The sequence below is a fragment of the Pygoscelis adeliae genome, unplaced genomic scaffold, assembly GCF_000699105.1.
Source record: "Pygoscelis adeliae isolate BGI_AS28 unplaced genomic scaffold, ASM69910v1 Scaffold141, whole genome shotgun sequence".
Classification (NCBI taxonomy): Eukaryota; Metazoa; Chordata; class Aves; order Sphenisciformes; family Spheniscidae; genus Pygoscelis; species Pygoscelis adeliae.
This window is the reverse complement of record NW_008824231.1, coordinates 4,706,437-4,722,332: the sequence shown is the minus strand read 5'-3', so window position 1 is coordinate 4,722,332 and position 15,896 is coordinate 4,706,437.

Here is a 15,896-nt window from a genome sequence, read left to right as displayed (position 1 = left end):
TCGCCGGCGGCGCCGCTCGTTCAAATTCGCCTGTTTCGTGTTCCTTGGCCGCTTCGTACTCGTCCGCAGATGCAGTGCGCGCTCCCGCTCTGTGCCTTTAATGGCTACCCTCAGGATCTAGGCTGATTTTAATCCTTCTTTTCTTCCCCCCCCTTTGGCAATAACAACTTTCTGCTTTAACATTTAATGCTTCTCTGCCCTTCTATACTTTTCTTTCCTTGCCTTTTTTTTTTTCCTTCTGCAAGTAATTACGTCTCTTTTTTTAACTTACACATTAACTGAGCAACTGTTGTCTAGTTCCTATTTTCCGAGATTTTTCTCTGCTTCAGTGACTCCATTTCAATGGTTTATGCTTTCTGAACCTGTGTGATGTACAAATATATGTGTGTGCATTTTTCTTCACTAATTTGTATTTATTTATTTTTCCTATCCCAGGTATTTTCTGATTAATTTTTAGAAATTGTTATTTATTTGTTTTAGATTCACAGGGAAGAGGAATTGTTTAATTTTGTAATTTGCTGGGGGTTCTTACACAACTCTAGTCTTAAATCTTAGCAATACTAATATGAGTTTTTTCCTCTGTGTCTTTTGCGTGTCTTTTATATTGAAGCCTCTAGCAAGATAAGTTATCAGTGATGAGTGACACAGTTTTATACACTTTTGTGGTCTTGTATACTATATGGAAGTCTGTCAGAGGATTTACAGCTCAATGTCGTGTTGAATGAATTCTGTCCGCTAATATCAGTGAGGATGAGCTGAAAAAAACACCTCACTTTCAATTCATGTTTTCATTATTCTAAGATTGTAAATTTCTGTTTCTTCATCGCCATCTACCACTGTCATAGTGAAAGAGTGAGAGTGAACCCATCATTAAAAATGGACTTTGTCTGCGTACACTATCCCATACAAACACAGAAGAAAATTGTCTCCACAACTGTGGATGGGTCTCTAGGCATATTTCTGTTGGGCAAGTAATGTTGTAACTTGACATATCAAAGCTTCTCTTCATTGACTCAATTCGCAGAAAATTATCATCTGGTCATTATTTCCAGTGTTACTAGGTTACAAGACAGCATTTAATCAGAAGCCAGGAATAGTGACTGCATTAATTCTGATCTTATGAATAACTTATGAGGCTCCATTTCTCAGTATTTCCAAAGTGAATGTTAAAGCCAGAAGCATTTTTGCTAATAAATGTATTTTTTTACATACTGTAGTTATTTACGACAATAGTGAGTAATTACTTGTGAAGAGGTGACTTTCATTGATTATTTGTTTTTACAGGTAGAGATGGATATTTTTTAAGTCATGAAGACTGGACTTTATGGCCTTTATCTTCCCTTGTGAAGTTTATAGATCAGGGTTATTTTTAAAGACTACTATAAGGCACACATGCCATACCCACCGGGCTACATTATTTTTGCTTTTAGCTCACTTTTACTTAGAGTTCTTGTCAAGGTACACATTTATTTTGAATGGCAACTTCTTATGTTTGCTTCCTTCTTTTTAACACACATCAGCAATATTTCTACAAGGATGTATTTTTACCTTTTCCTTTAATATAATCAGGAATGGACTGTATATGTATGGGTACCAGTTTTATCTTTGAAAGCAAAATGGCACACAGCTTTTAAACAGGTTAAAATTTCATTTGATTGTGTGTATCCTTTGCAAGGTAATTTCTGGTTTTACTCCATCACTGTAAGATCATGAGCTTTTTTATGGCATATATGTTCAATGTTTAATGGATAGACAGTGAATTATATTCACCCCTTTGTTACAGTATTATCATTGCTATAGACTTTAAGTCAACCTAGCTGCATTTTGCATATCTGATCTAGTTGTCTAACCATCTCCATATAAATGCCTTCATCTCTCTATCTCAGTGTCCCCAGTGGACAAGCAAACAGATGCAGCACATCTGCAGTCTGAGTTGTTTCTGAGCTCTTCTCTTATTTGTTTTGTATACCATCTCATTCCATCTCTCTTCTTCTTTTAAGCAGAGCATAATGTATTCTTTTTCTTTGCCACATGGAGAGCTATCTGAGCAATACCATTATTATTGGGATATTTCACTGTTCTTTCTTAAGCAATTGCAGAATATAAGTATAAAATAGGAGTGAGTTTGAAGAAAATAATTGGCTGCACAAATTTCTCCCCCACATCTGTGTCTGCAACAGCACTGGGGGTGTAGCTTTAGAGTAGCATGAGAGCTTCTCTCTCTCTTCCCCTCCCTATTTATAATGAGAAGTTCCTTCAAGTACCTGGAGAACAGCATTTGACAAATACTAGTTTTTGAAAGGTATGCATTGGCCCTGTTCTAGTACATAACTGTATAATTTTAGTGGCAACCACTATATTTTGTCCTCCCTTAGAACATCTGGATAGACTCATTCAGTTCCTCATGGCTGCATGAGTTATAAGAAAATTTTGTAGGGGGATAAGCAGAATTATGTGTAAATGTGACACATAATTCTTCAGGCCTTCGGCAAACAGCAGAAGATTCAGAGCCTACCATGCAAGCTTTCAGTTATAGCAGATAATTAACAAACTGGAGACGTTAGCAATGGGAAGAAGTTGCTGCATAAAATAAACAAAAAAAGACCAACCTCTGGGGACTTGAGCTTCCTAAATTTTGAGAAGTGCAGACAGATGACAGCTGGTCCAACGTAAAAACTGGGAGAAAGTTAACCCATTTGAAAAACTTCTGAAGCAGCAGAATGAAGCATGTTCCATATCACAGCCTTATGTCATGCCACAATGGTCTTTTTGATTCTGCAAGACAAACCTGTAAACTGAATGTATTGTTTCATTGAACCATGGTCAAAGTAAGAGAGGATGACAGATCTGTACTGCAGTTAGTCAAGCTCCTTAAGGATGGTGAGGCCAATCTGTTCCTTGGTGGACAACCCCGGTGTAAACTTCCACTGCTGCTTATTTGAAGAGAAAATAGGCTGGGTACTACATATTTCATATATCCAGGTATAGGCAGTATGTTACTACCAAAACAATGGTCATCAAAGAGCAAACTAGCAATGCTGTGGTATTCAGTTATTAACAGAAGGGGACAGGCTGGGAGTTCCCTTGTCTCTGCAGGAGCCACAGCCACTGGGAGAGCCGTAGGGAAGCAACAGATGTGAATATCTTAGCCTTATACCAAACCCATGTATATACTGATTCTCCACTGAGTGTTACTGGCTTTGTGAGGAACTGGTCCAAAGGAAACCAGAGGAACACGGTCTTAAAAATCAGTCTCCTGGCTACTGAAAGAAGCAGGATAAACTGACCATCAGAGACAGTTCCTCTTTTCTGTGCGTGCTTTATGCAAGTACAATATAGTTTTGTAGTTTCAGAGGCAGAATAAAGATCAGAAGGGATTTGCAGATTCATATTCTCTCCTGGATTTCCTAACCTTGTGAGAGACATACCTGGAACATCTGTTATGAGATACAATGCATTGCTTTTAATGCTGTGATACAACTGTACTAGTTAGTATGCTGGGAAAAGCAAAACCATTTTTTTTTTTAATTCCTTCCAGCCTCACCATATGCACAGGAAGGAACTAGTGTCCCCTGGAGTCTGATTTTACTTTCTACAAACATGGAGCAAAGCTTCTACTGCACATGGGAGCAAAATGCACAAAGGGGTAAAGAGTGGAGAAAGAACAGAACTGTTTTCTCCTGCAGCCATCCCATGGTAACATGAGCTGTTCAGATAGAGAACTAGTTAGGGGATGTGGTGAGTCATAATCCTCAAAGTAGAGAAAAACAAAAAGGGAAATGAGAGGTTCTCTGAGCACCACAGAACTTTAGAACAACAACCCTTAATTATACCTGAATGTTCATTCCAGCAGCAAAGAAAACTGGATAGTAGCAAAGAGAAATCCCAGAATTTTCCTAATCCACGTCTTAAAGAGCCAGGAGTATGAAGGATGAAAAGACTGCCCTCCATTCAATTACAGAATGGTCAGAGTCCATGACTTTGGAATGCAGATAAAGGTAGATACTAAATTTAGGTTCTTAACTCATATTTCAATACCTAGATATAAGTGGCCTAATGTTTTCAAAGATGCTGAACAATTCCAGATTCCTCTGATTTTTGTTGGTACTTAAAAAACCCCAGACTTTTCTGTTTAAGTATCTAACAATGGCACTCAGAATTCTGTGCTTATAGACCAGGACATTGCAGTCTACTTTGTAAAATATTTTAAGATACCATTGTGCCTCCCAAAGAAGGAGAACACTGCAAAAGAAAAGAAATTCCCTGTGTCTTCCTGTTAATGAAGCAAATGAGGAGCAGAATTCCCATGGCCCTAAGTGTGCAGTAACAATTTTTTTTTTCCTTACCCTCCCCCGCCCCCGCCCCAGATTCAACAGAAATACACTAAAAGAGGAGGCTTGATGTGGGAAGCATCCTTGTCACTAAAACCCTTCTTAGGTGTATGGTACACCTGTAACTACACTAGCAGTGAATTAAGTCTTTCATTACTTTTAAATAATGAGCCTTCAGTCCTAGGTTATTTTCCTGTTGAGGAAAATAACAAAAATCTGGAACTTAGGACATAAGCAATTTATGTAATGCACAGTATATGCCATTATCATTTGTTCCAGAAGATTTGAGACTCTGTGAAGGAAGTACTAGGAAGACAAAGTTCCTGTCATTTTCAGACCCCCATTGCCTTCTGGAATAGTCACTTCAGCATTTCAGGGTCATGCAAAGAAAAAGGGGAATTCTGGAATACAACACAATGTACAAGACAATGCAATAAATAATGTAATGCATAAGTAAAGCTGGATAAAATTATCCCCAAGAAACCTAAGTGACACTATTAGAAAGTCCTTATTTGGTGAAGTGTGTATAACTGAATTTGTGAACTCTCATTTGAAAATAAAAAAGCAAGCAAACCAAATGACCCCTTTTCCAAATGCCATTATGAAAACAGAAAAAGGGAGGAAGGAGGGAGGAGGGAAGATTATATCTATAAATCACTTCCCTGAGTCTGAGAAAATCCTGATTATTCTCAGATTATTCTGTTAATCTCAGAGTCTCCCAGAAGAGTTGACAATTCTACTTGTTGGTAGACAACTACCATTGTTACCCCATAAAAGAAAGAATTTGACTGAAAATGTCTGAAACTGAGGGAGTTTTTAGTAGCTGCAATTAAAATAGCACAAATCAACATTCCCTAGTTTACCTACCTGCCTGTCCAAGTGGTTTAGATTCAACATTTGATTTTTTTATCCTTTATATGACAGTTTCCTAGGAATGGTAAATTTGGCACACAATTATGACAATAATACAGAACAAAACTAGAATGAGATTATTTCTTCAAGTACAACTGGAACAGCCTGCTTGACTCCAGTATTAACATGCTGAGTACCTGATAAATGTAAAGATGACATTAATTTAATAAAATAAATTGATTTAATCTAATAATAATTTTTATTGATGGTGACTTGGCAGGTGAAAGCGCAAATGAAGATGACTTTGAAACCTTTAAATGTTTTCTGAAGAAAGTACAATTATCTGATGATCTTTCATCTTAAGAACCAAAAACTAAATAAATTGAACTGAGGTTATAACATATCATTTGTAAAATATATACATAGATTTTAGTGTAACTCACAGAACATTAATTATAGCACTTATTTCACAGCTGTTCTGTGAAAACTCTAATAAAATGTGTCTACAATTAAAACTGAATATATACTGACTTCATTAACTTAACAGCTGCACCAATAACCAATACCAAGAAACATTCCCTACTTTGTTAATGTCTTGATACCATCTGCAACAATCAAAACTATTGGGTTTTAAAGCGGATGATGTCTTACTAGTATTGTGATCACAGCTACCACAATATGCTTACACGTGCTACTAAAGTGAATTGATCTATTTCAAGGGAACTTCAAGGGTTATGTGCTGCAAGACAATTTCCTAAGCACAAGTGTGTTTGCCAGAAAGTCAGAGACAGAAATTCCTGGTGGCTTCTTTCCAATTCTCATGTGCTCAAACATGAATTTCTCATGTGTCCAAACAAACAAAAATTCAACTTCGGAGCAAAAATGGGGGAGGAGACTGAAGAAGCGTAGGAAACTTTCATGCTAACAGTCACTTTTTAATGTTTTGACATTGCAACTCTGTTATTTTAACCCATATTTCAAAGTGTAACTTCCAGCTTTAAAAAGACACCCCCCAAAAAAAACCCCCTCAGAAATCCCATCATACAGAATCATAAATACATTCAAGCAAATGTATTAGGTTTTTAAATCTGCTTCTCAACCTCTTCTAACACAAAAGCAGTAACAGATAATAAGAGGCATAAAATCATACACCAGCAAGGCATGATTCCATTAAATTTATACAGCAGTGTGTCTTCAATGGTGGGTTCTTCTCCAGGCCCTGGTTTGGGGTGTGAACTTTATCCCTTCTATCTGAGTTTTGACTAGCAATGTCCTAAGTATTGCAATCTCTCTGCCACTGCAAATGTTTATCCTTACACAGTTGGGTCCTCTCTCTCTCTGTAATTCTAAACTCGCAGTACAAGTCCTACCTTTCCGTCATTACCTGTCCTGCCTTGTTTCCTCATTTCTGTTCTTCCACACTCTTCTTGTCTTTTGGTCACAATTTATGACTTGTGTAGCTTTCACAGCTCTAATTCCCATGTTCCTTATGTTCCTTTTCCCAGAGTCCATTTCCTTGCTTATTAATTACAGTCTCTTCCCCATCTTCAACCTTCTTATACTGCCTCTCTCAGGTTCCTTGTCCCAATCTGCTCCTTCCCTCAACAGTTGTCTCTTGCCATCTGTTTTTTGTCCCTGCCTCAGATGTTGTGATGCTTTTTCATATTTCCTGCACTTCCATGTCACTTGAGCACCAATAAAGAAATGCCTTAAAGCTCTAGGCAGATAATCTATTAGTTCACAGTTTCACATTCCATGGCCCACGTTAACTGGCCCTGAAATTCAGGAAGAGTCTTCCTTGATCTTTGTAATTGTGGTCTGGACCGTACTCAGTCAGTCTCCAGGTGTGAAACTTGCTCAGACAAGTCAAAGTTCTCAGTTGGAAGGTAGAAACTGTGAGGAACGTATCTGTCAAACTGTTAGGACTTTCCATGCTACTGTGGAGGGATATTTTTCAGGGTTTTCCAGCATGGAAAAACTCAGTTTTATCACTGGGATGGTATCAGACACACCTCTGGCTTAAAAACAAATTCTGCTAAAAGGTCAAGCTCTTGCTCTGAAGTGTTCTTAGTCTAACTGCTGAATTTCTTATAATTTAACAGCAGTGAAACAGAGTATTTTTCTGCTAGCTTTTGTTCAGAAATGGCTGAATCATTTTTGCTGAAACATTCATAAAGAAATTAAAATAAATCATCTGCCTGACAGACACCCAGTGGAGAAAATTTCAATCCAAATGTAAAATTTTGGCAAAGTTAAAAGGAGCTTCAGTCAGAATCTTCTAATGAGAAATATCAAGCAAGAGTAACTCCAAAGACACTACCAACTCCATCTATAATAAAATCTTTTTGTATAAAATTATCAGCTATATTATTAGTAATGAAAGTGAATATTTAGCATGTGTCTGTTTTCCTTTCAAAGTGTTAACGAAAAGGATGTAAGAAAAGTTGTCTTATGTTAGTCTTCTTTGTAAAAGATGTGACAGGCTGGATAACGGTTTAATTTTTTCATGCACAGCCTTATATGTTCCTTTAACAAGGAGTGGCCACCCAGCTGGATAGATAGCTGCTTTGCTGCTTGTCCCTGGAGGCTAGAGGCTGAGTTAGGTGGCAGCCTCTGAAGAGGGGAATTGCAGGTCTCCAGGAGTGGTCAAACTGCCGGGGGAGAGAAAATGGTGGAAAGTTTCATTTGTCTCTCCATTTCAAATGGGGAGGGACAGACAGACAGACAGAGACAGCTAGCATGGAAACTGCAGTGTGGTAGAGGCTTCTGAGAGCAAGCTCACAATGGGGCCTCAGGGACAGAGAAACCAGCTTTTATAGCCAGTGTGGAATTTGTTGTTGAAAAGGTAGCACTCTGCAAGGACATAACAGAAAATGGGGAGGTTTTTGTTCTTGGTTGTTTTTTTTAATCTTGTTCTCGTTTTCATTATTTTAAAAAGGCTATTTTCTAGTTTATGTTTCAATAAAAACAGCTTTTGAGCTTCAGAGTGCATTGGTGCTTTTGGAGGGTGTTTCTTGTAAGGAATTGTGGAGACAGATCCACCTCAGAGCTCTAGCTTAAGGTTCCACCTCAGAAGATTTTCTTAAAAAAAAAAAAAGATAACTTTTACTCCATACTGAACTACTTCTGAATGATCAGGCAAAGGATGTGTTAAGTATTTAGTAGGATTTCAGTTGTTATGAAACCGCAGTCAATTAGTGTAAAGCACTGTTACCAGAGGAAAGATTGGAAATAGTGTTATAAAATTAACTAAAATCTGTTCTATAGAATTTGTATTAGCATAGGATTAAGGTTTTGACAAATACATTTCTGGTTTTAATTGAACAGACTGAAAGCAAAACTGTTTACGTGTGAAAGACATTTTGGCAGATGTATAGCCAAGTACCATTTAGTGAAATTTAAAGAGTGATGGCAACATGTAAGGATTTTTTTAGCATACTAATAACATAATATAAAAGCAGAAGCAATTTGTTAAGAATTAAATTGCATACTCTGTATGTGCAGTAAAAATGTTTTATGCCCCTCAAAAGGTTTTATTTTCTTAAAAAAATACTTCTTAAGGGAGAGTATACATGCTAATTGAATAATAAACTTAGAAATAGCATTTTTCAAAGCATTCTTGTCTATTGTCTGCATAACAGATTCAAAACACTGATAGACTAATCCTGCTCATATTAGATACATAATGCATGTTACATAAATGGCATAATTGTGTTTTTACTGTACTTGATAGATTTTAATGTGTACTTTAAATGTCATGATACTATGAGAAGCAGCTGTAAAAAAATGCCGTCTTGCTGCTTCGTATTTATGTCCCCGTCAGGGACTTCCATAGCAGTTTTGAAAGTCTGAAGGAGTGTTAACTGCCACTATTGCCATCTCAGTATGGTGGGGGAATATCTTTCTACCTGAGCCATCCTCCTTCTCCACCAGTGCCAATTATAACAGGGAGGGTCTCCAGGGATTACTGACAATTTCCTTGATGATGCGCGAGAGCTGCCATTTGCCCACTTAGAATGATTCTGCAATGCTGACAATGACTAAAAGGTTTGTGTCTTGGCTGTTAAATGTACTTAATAGCAGTATGCTACTTTGTGTCATCTCTTGTACTTTGAGAAGAGCCGTATTTTCTCCATATGTCCGTTCATGACAACTTTCTGAGTGTCAATGTGACTGAAGGTTGGTGGTTCCAACAGTGGGTCCACATTGTCCATTTACATTTGCATATGCGTAGCAGGAGCAGTGAAATGTATAGGATTGCTAATTGTGTTTGCTGTGTGCATGTCAGAAATTAAATGACATTGATCAGGATTACTAAGATGCCAAGAAAAAGCAAACCTGTGGTAGACAGTGAGGAATTAGTCACACTTAAAACTCTTAGTTCTTTTTTAAATAGTGGTACTGAATCTAGTTTGATTATATTATGAAATCAATCATAATAAATGCAGTCTGGAGTATATATAATAAATATAACTAGTGATTCAAATGGGGAGAAGGTTGATTTTAGGCATTTACATTGGGTTTTGCGAAGTACATAAAACTGTTATGGATGATTTCCTCCAGAACCTGCAAAGAAGAGTATTACTAGTTCTGAAAAGAAGAGTATTAATATTTCTGAAATCATGTAAGGTATCGTGGAAATCAGCCAGGTACACAGCCCTGGCTGATGCACCTATCAAGGACCTTATCAGAATTTTCTTGGAGTCAAAGATGACTCACATTCATTTTACTAGCTTTGAAACAAGACTCTAATCTTACAAATCACTTGGTAAAATTCAGGTATATTGTCAAACATTTATACTTGCTGTATGGGAAAAGGAGTACTTCATTGTGTGTTGATATCCTTATATCAATATTGGTCACAACAACATGGTCTTAAGAGGATTAAAACAAGTAAGAAGAACTGCAGGTTTCCAAAATAGCTTTAATTCTCCAAATTCCATGAACTACCTCCTCCAATTTCTGTAGTTTTATGCAGGGAGGAGGCTGAAATTACACCCTGAAACTGCTGTACATTTCAAGTGTCTATAAAATCTCAATGACTGATCAGTCGTGTCTCTAATACCTTGTAGTTAAAACACTAAACTGGTTTTCATGAGATCTGGATTCAATTTCTTGCCCTGCTATAAACCCCTTGGATGGCTCTGGACTAGTGATTTCTTTTTTCAGTTCTTTATACTTACTTTTCCCAACTTTATCAGAATATAGAGTATATTTTCTGAGCTGGAAGATTAGGTAGTAATAATTCCTATTATGTATTCATAGGAGTGTTTAATGTAATGGTCTAATTTTGGGTATTAGTTAAGGATAGGGTCTTTAGATGTCTGTTTCGTGTATGGGTTTTTTTTAACTTTCATAGTGAGTTGCAGATTTCTTTGTTAATTGATACCTAAGAATAATGCTTTAGCTCTGGAAATAACTATGCAATTAATTTAATAAAATAAACTGATCAGAATATGTTTGTTTTGAATTATATTTCTACACATGAATGTTAATTAAAATTCATTGCTGCTGATAATAACATTAACATGTATACAGTGTACAGTTAACAGAAACAGAAGTAGAGACAGTTAGTGGAATTAGGTGTTTTTTCTACTGAGAAAGAATATCCCAAATCGTAATTGTTTATATTCATACATTCTCTGCAGATATTACTAATAGCGTCATTAAATCAACATAACACCATTTTAGAAACAGTAAATAGATTTAGTTATTGGGGACTTGATAGGGACTCCACTATTTCTTTTTTTTTAATTGTTTATGACTGCCAATAGGGTTGGGCATTTTTGGGTGGCAGTCATGACCTGACTGTGTTTTGTATCACAGAAAGTAATTAATGTATGTGGAAGTCTGTTGCTGCCAAGTTATTGCTTCTCAGGTGCTTTTGAAGCATTCATTGTCTTATTAAGTGATAACTGTGTAAGCATGCATGTTCATGTAAATGTTCTCACCTATTTTCTCAGAAATTTAATTTTGGCACCACTTGAATTATTGTGCGCATATATTTTACCGTGTTTGGTATCTTGGCTGGGTGGTAGAAACTCTGGCAAGAATAGGTAAGTGGAGGAAGAAACTTTTCTGTTTCCCAGAAGATCAAGTAAAGCCAACAATAAATTAATTTTATAGCCCTTCTCTGCCCCTTCTGTATTGGGGAAGGAGTGAAGGACTTTGGCAGCTGGGAATGCTCCTAAGGTGCCTTGGTTTCACCCTGTTGTGTACACTGGGGGAACAGCCAGTGGGACAGCCTGTCCCTCCAGAGTACACTGCAATCACACCAAAACCCCCAAAAATCCCACTCTTTCTCTTCCCTTTTAGTGATATCGCAACCACAATTTTACAAGGATTAATTCTCCTGACATTTCTGTGAGACAGATATAGTAAATAAGTTTACAGGGGGAAATGCCATGACAGGAGAGTTAAAAGGTTTCCCCAGAGGTGTTACACTCTGTGTGAGGCAATTTACAATTTAGCAAGCCTGACTGCCAAACCCTGTACTCAGACCACAAGTCCAAGAGACTCCTTGAAATTTAGCTGCTTATTTTTAATAATGTAAATAGTGTGTTATTACTGCAATGAAGTTGAATTATCTTTATTGTCATCTTGTGGGCAGAAAGATGTAGGAGGTATGTGCTGTATAAAACCTTCTGTGGATAATCTGGAGTAAAAATCAATGCTGGAAAAATTAGGTGTATGTGATTAAGGAATCTAAACATGGCATTATATCACACGAATGGTCACCTTGTACCGATAGAGCAAGCTGACTGATTAAAGTCAATGTTAGGCAGGGACTATGCTAACACAGAGAGGAAACTAGAATTAATATTGAAATTACTAAAATTTATATATTATCAATACAACTTTGTATGCCTGAGTGTTGTAGTCCTAGAAGGACAGTGAAAGATGCTGACAAGTCTTTACATTTAAATTTAAAAGGTGGTACTTACCTGGCCAGCATGCTTTTAGGACAGTTAAGTGTTACACAGGTTGACAGTGGTTGGAGAAGTGTCTGCCAATATTGGGCCTTTCAGAAGATGCTCTTCTATATGTACGCAATAAAAGAGTTTTGCAGGGGCATCCAGCTGTCATTGGTAAAATAAGATTAAAAAACAACAACAAAACATGTAGGGAATGGAAGGGAGCATCATACATAGACAACATGAAGTGAACTGAAGTAGGGTTTAAACTGCAGACAGTGAATGTGGTGCCAGACAGAAAAATGTGGAAAATGGTGGTAAAAGATCTCTAAATTTTGCATGCAATGTACAGCCTCTCAGTTCTTTCCCTTTTCCACCTCCTCAGATGCCATCAATATGACTTACTGTCAGTGGATACCATGGAAATCCTGTCAATGCCATTTCAAAAATCTGCTAGCAGGGGAAGAATGGCTTAGGCACACACATCCTTTTAGGAGCTAATTTGCTTCCTAGAGGTCAGTGCATGGCTGAACTGTTCAAAAAATCCTCACCTCTACAACCAGGAAGGTGAAAACTAACCTGGGGATTCAAACAAGAATGCTCAGCTTCGACTGAGGCACAAGGCTTGGCTGGAGTCTTGTAATGACAAAAAGTTTGTAGCAAAACCAATTCCTCATGGAACAGAGTGTCTGAGAACATGAGAAAATAGAGCAGAAACGGTCCTTTATACATGACCCACAGAGAGTGTATTGCACAGAGCACTGTGAGGAGCAATAAATGTACTAACCGGGTCTGGAAGATTAAATCTTCCTCTGTATAGACTATTCTTTTGGGGAATCTGGATACACTTTGCCCAAGGCTTCCTTTCCCCAATTCCTTTGTGAGGAGCGAGAGAGTTAGTCATGATATAGCCTATAATTCTCAGGTCTGGAATAGTGCTACCTGTGTGATACCTGCTGTTGGTGGCCTGCAGACAAACTATTTGAGGGATACCCACTGTCGCTCTCATTCACGTTGACCTATAGTTTATTTTATTGCTGGTCCCACAGATTAATAACACAAACCACATGGTGTAGCGGCTATTTCTAGAGGACATTTCAATTAAATCACATTAAGTCACTACTGAATATACAAATGCTATGAAATCATAAGGCATTATGTGCCCTCATTTTTAACCTACAAGAAAGTTTATACAGTGTATTTAAAGTCACCTTGGAGTTAATTTAAAGATAAAATAAATGTACCAGATTAAAAAAAAAGAAGTCCTCACTAATCTGTCACTACTTACTCTATCTTACGGAGAGCAGGGCTGAAAATAATTACTGCCTGTCTAAAATATGCCTTCTAAAGAAAGAATACAACATTTAAAATGAAATAATTGTATTCTTACAAGTGGAGCCTGCAGAAAAAAATGTAGGGGACTGAAATATTTTTACTACTTTTGGAGGATAATTATGTAATTGTATAATTAATGATACATTTCTAACAGGCAAGGTAGTAGCTTTACATGGAAAATTCTAAAATATGTTACTTTTATGTTCTACATAGCTGTAACCTGTTCTGATATCTGAAAACATTATGGTGCAATAAAATGTGACATTTTACAATATCTATTGTTAATGTTTTTTAAAAATATACAAAGAAAAATAAACAATACAGACGTAAACCACATCAAAACATAAATCTCATTTGTTATATCATATATCTATGCCTACTTTCTTTCTGATTTTAATACACTGTGAATAAAGAAGTGAGAACATTTTACTTACACTCTTGTACCATCAGTGTTGTTGTATTAATATATTTAAAGACAAGATTTGGATGACAATGCGTCTCCGTTCTCATCAGTCTCATTCCTACCGCCATAGATCTATCACATAGCAGATGGCATATGGGCAAACAGCTGAATTGTAACTGGGTGCATCAGACTGCCCCAGGGCTGCCAATTGCAGGATGGGACGGTGGTTTGTATTAGTTCAGTAAGTTGGGAGTGTATACAGTATGCTGGCGCTAAGCCTGTTTCCTTCGCAAGTGTGATCCAAGCACCCTGCGATGTATACAGTGTTCTGGGAATATATTGTCAGCACTGCCATATTTCTCAATCACAGGGAAATATCCATAATCTGCAAAATGCACAACGGTGTATGGAAGTTAACACTTTTGCAAGAATGTATCTGATGCCAATGAATTACTAGATGGCAAGCCATGTATGCATTATTTATGGTACAAAGAAAGATGAATGAGTGGGGAAAAAAATAGAGTAAAAACATGGAAGCTGAATACCAGGGAAAGTACACTGATTAAAAATGAAAAATCTGTACTCTCCCAGTCCTCCAAAGGCACAGTGCTAGTCTCTTGTCTGCTTGTACAGGCATTTGGTGTCTAACTGTCTGTCAAAAATCATTTACCATGTAAACAATTAAAAAAAAAAATTGTGCTTTGTTTCCAGCAATTTGTGTTCATTTCCTTTTCCAGCGTTTAATTCTCTAATCTACTCCTTGCCACTGCTTTGGTTTTCTATATTATTTCTCTTCTCTGTGAAAATAGAGAGTCTTCTAAAACTGGCATTCCTTTCCCTTGCTTTCATTCCTAGAGACTATGAATCTTTCTTCCATCTACTGTCACATCATCAAACTGTCCTTGTGTGCTATGGTGTGATCAAAACTGGATGGGAGTTGGCTTTCTCAGACCAGCCGCTATTCTTGTCTGTTTCTTCTGTGTATTGGTGCCATCTGCTTGGCACCTGGAGCTCAGCACTGGGAATGGCTCCTGAATCACATCCATGTCCCTGACACTGACTCATTTTGTGATCTTCAGAGATGACAGAACAATGCAAAAATTGTTCTTTCAATAAATAATTCAAGCATTCAGACTGGAATTCAAGCACTCATGGACCTGCTGAAAAATACTACATACACTATTCCACAAAAAAATGGGAAAGGGCTGTATTTGATTAAAGCAACAGTCTTGCCTCAGTCTTCACCTGCAAGTGCTCGAGCCTCACTACCCAAGCCGCAGAAAGCAAAGGACAGGACTGGGAGAATGAAGAGCTAGACGCTGTGGGAGAACATCAGGTTCGAGACCATCCAAGGCACGTGAAGGTGCACAAGTCCATGGGACCTGATGAGATCCATCCACAGGTCCTGAAGGAACTGGCGGATGAAGTTGCTAAGCCACTATCCGTCATATTTGAGAAGTCGTGGCAGTCCGGAGAAGTTCCCACTGACTGGAAAAGGGGAAACATTGCACCCATTTTTAAAAAGGGAAAAGAGGAAGACCCGGGGAACCACAGGCCAGTCAGTCTTGCGTCTGTGCCTGGCAAGATCACAGAACAGATCCTCCTGGAAACTATGCGAAGGCACATGGAGGACAGGGAGGTGATTCGAGACAGCCAGCATGGCTTCACCAAGGACAAGTCCTGCCTGACCAACCTAGAAGTAGCCTTCTATGATAGAGTGACTACATCAGTGGACACGGGAAGAGCTACAGGTGTCGTCTATCTGGGCCTCTGTAAGGCCTTTGACACGGTCCCCCACAACATCCTTCTCTCTCAACTGGAGAGGTATGGATTTGATGGGTGGACTGTCCAGTGGGTGAAGAATTGGTTAGATGGTTGCATCCAGAGGGTAGTGGTCAACGGCTCAATGTCCAGATGGAGACTGGTGTCAAGTGGCATCCCGCAGGGGTCCGTATTGGGACTGGTCCTGCTTAATATCTTCATCAATGACATAGACAGTAGGATCGAGTGCACCCTCAGCAAGTCTGCAGATGACACCAAGCTGAGTGGTGCGGTCGACAC